Genomic DNA, 2,500 nt, shown 5'->3' with positions numbered 1-2,500 from the left:
GGAAATACAGATTATAGTGGCTGATCTTTAAATAGCCCTCTCTTTGCAGCCTCCTTCGCTTACTGCCATACCAGCCTGGCTATGCCCGATCTCGTCTGATCTCGGAAGCTAAGCAGGTTTGGGCCTGGTTAGTACTTGAATGGGAGACCGCCTGGGAATACCAGGTGCTGTAAGCTTTTAGGTTTCCTTCTCTACTTATATAATGCACTGGCGGTTATAGTGGCTGATCTTTAAATAGCCCTCTCTTTGCAGCCTCCTTCGCTTAAGGCCATACCAGCCTGGCTATGCCCGATCTTGTCTGATCTCGGAAGCTAAGCAGGTTTGGGCCTGGTTAGTACTTGGATGGGAGACTGCCTGGGAGTTCCAGGTGCTGTAAGCTTTTAGGTTTCCTTCTCTACTTATATAATGCACTGGCGGTTATAGTGGCTGATCTTTAAATAGCCCTCTCTTTGCAGCCTAGTACTTTTGGAATTTTTCAGTAATTATCTAATAGTTTTGCATAAATAAAAAAAAAAAAAAAAAAAAGAGTCAATGCCCAGTCTTAGAAAACCGAAACAGGTTTGGGCCAGGTTAGTACTTTTGGAAGTTTTCAGTAATTATGTAATAAATTTGCAAAAAAAAAAATTAAATAAATAAAGAGTCAATGCCCAATCTCAGAATCTAAGCAGGTTTGGGCCCAGTTAGTACTTGGATGGGAGACTGCCTGGAAATACAGATTATAGTGGCTGATCTTTAAATAGCCCTCTCTTTGCAGCCTCCTTCGCTTACTGCCATACCAGCCTGGCTATGCCCGATCTCGTCTGATCTCGGAAGCTAAGCAGGTTTGGGCCTGGTTAGTACTTGAATGGGAGACCGCCTGGGAATACCAGGTGCTGTAAGCTTTTAGGTTTCCTTCTCTACTTATATAATGCACTGGCGGTTATAGTGGCTGATCTTTAAATAGCCCTCTCTTTGCAGCCTCCTTCGCTTAAGGCCATACCAGCCTGGCTATGCCCGATCTTGTCTGATCTCGGAAGCTAAGCAGGTTTGGGCCTGGTTAGTACTTGGATGGGAGACTGCCTGGGAGTACCAGGTGCTGTAAGCTTTTAGGTTTCCTTCTCTACTTATATAATGCACTGGCGGTTATAGTGGCTGATCTTTAAATAGCCCTCTCTTTGCAGCCTAGTACTTTTGGAATTTTTCAGTAATTATCTAATAGTTTTGCATAAATAAAAAAAAAAAAAAAAAAAAGAGTCAATGCCCAGTCTTAGAAAACCGAAACAGGTTTGGGCCAGGTTAGTACTTTTGGAAGTTTTCAGTAATTATGTAATAAATTTGCAAAAAAAAAAATTAAATAAATAAAGAGTCAATGCCCAATCTCAGAATCTAAGCAGGTTTGGGCCCAGTTAGTACTTGGATGGGAGACTGCCTGGAAATACAGATTATAGTGGCTGATCTTTAAATAGCCCTCTCTTTGCAGCCTAGTACTTTTGGAATTTTTCAGTGATTATCTAATAGTTTTGCATGAATAAAAAAAAAAAAAAAAAAAAAAAAAGAGTCAATGCCCAGTCTTAGAAAACCGAAACAGGTTTGGGCCTGGTTAGTACTTTTGGAAATTTTCACTAATAGTCTAATAATCTTGCAAAAAAAAAAAAAAAAAAGAGTCAATGCCCAGTCTTAGAAAACCGAAAGAGGTTTGGGCCTGGTTAGTACTTTTGGAAATTTTCACTAATTGTCTAATAATCTTGCAAAAAAAAAAAAAAAAAGAGTCAATGCCCAGTCTTAGAAAACCGAAACAGGTTTGGGCCAGGTTAGTACTTTTTTAGAAGTTTTCAGTAATTATGTAATAAATTTGCAAAAAAAAAAATTTAAATAAATAAAGAGTCAATGCCCAATCTCAGAATCTAAGCAGGTTTGGGCCCAGTTAGTACTTGGATGGGAGACTGCCTGGAAATACAGATTATAGTGGCTGATCTTTAAATAGCCCTCTCATTGCAGCCTCCTTCGCTTACTGCCATACCAGCCTGGCTATGCCCGATCTCGTCTGATCTCGGAAGCTAAGCAGGTTTGGGCCTCGTTAGTACTTGGATGGGAGACTGCCTGGGAGTACCAGGTGCTGTAAGCTTTTAGGTTTCCTTCTCTACTTATATAATGCACTGGCGGTTATAGTGGCTGATCTTTAAATAGCCCTGTCTTTGCAGCCTAGTACTTTTGGAATTTTTCAGTAATTATCTAATAGTTTTGCATAAATAAAAAAAAAAAAAAAAAAGAGTCAATGCCCAGTCTTAGAAAACCGAAACAGGTTTGGGCCAGGTTAGTACTTTTGGAAGTTTTCAGTAATTATGTAATAAATTTGCAAAAAAAAAAAATTAAATAAATAAAGAGTCAATGCCCAATCTCAGAATCTAAGCAGGTTTGGGCCCAGTTAGTACTTGGATGGGAGATTGCCTGGAAATACAGATTATAGTGGCTGATCTTTAAATAGCCCTCTCTTTGCAGCCTCCTTCGCTTACTGCCATAC

The 2,500-nt window shown here is 39.7% G+C and overlaps 6 non-coding genes across 6 annotated transcripts in view; all 6 read left to right on the top strand.

The window, feature by feature from the left end:
• The first annotated feature begins 57 nt into the window (after positions 1-57).
• Positions 58-176, top strand: LOC132153324 (5S ribosomal RNA). Its single transcript, XR_009436648.1, has one exon. It is a non-coding gene; the product is annotated as a 5S ribosomal RNA (ribosomal RNA).
• Positions 177-260: 84 nt separating this feature from the next.
• On the top strand, positions 261-379 carry LOC132153701 (5S ribosomal RNA). Its single transcript, XR_009437007.1, has one exon. It is a non-coding gene; the product is annotated as a 5S ribosomal RNA (ribosomal RNA).
• A 383-nt stretch (positions 380-762) lies between these two features.
• On the top strand, positions 763-881 carry LOC132153322 (5S ribosomal RNA). The gene has a single exon (XR_009436646.1). It is a non-coding gene; the product is annotated as a 5S ribosomal RNA (ribosomal RNA).
• Positions 882-965: 84 nt separating this feature from the next.
• LOC132153674 (5S ribosomal RNA) lies at positions 966-1,084 on the top strand. The gene has a single exon (XR_009436980.1). It is a non-coding gene; the product is annotated as a 5S ribosomal RNA (ribosomal RNA).
• A 901-nt stretch (positions 1,085-1,985) lies between these two features.
• On the top strand, positions 1,986-2,104 carry LOC132153706 (5S ribosomal RNA). The gene has a single exon (XR_009437012.1). It is a non-coding gene; the product is annotated as a 5S ribosomal RNA (ribosomal RNA).
• A 382-nt stretch (positions 2,105-2,486) lies between these two features.
• LOC132153437 (5S ribosomal RNA) overlaps positions 2,487-2,500 on the top strand; it is a 119-nt gene continuing 105 nt past the window's right edge. The window contains exon 1 of the ribosomal RNA XR_009436754.1: positions 2,487-2,500. This exon is cut by the window's right edge and continues 105 nt beyond it. This is a non-coding gene — a ribosomal RNA (5S ribosomal RNA).

The sequence above is a fragment of the Carassius carassius genome, chromosome 11 (genome assembly GCF_963082965.1).
Source record: "Carassius carassius chromosome 11, fCarCar2.1, whole genome shotgun sequence".
NCBI lineage: Eukaryota > Metazoa > Chordata > Actinopteri > Cypriniformes > Cyprinidae > Carassius > Carassius carassius.
The sequence above is the reverse complement of the archived record's forward strand: the minus strand, read 5'-3'. Positions and strand labels throughout refer to the sequence as shown.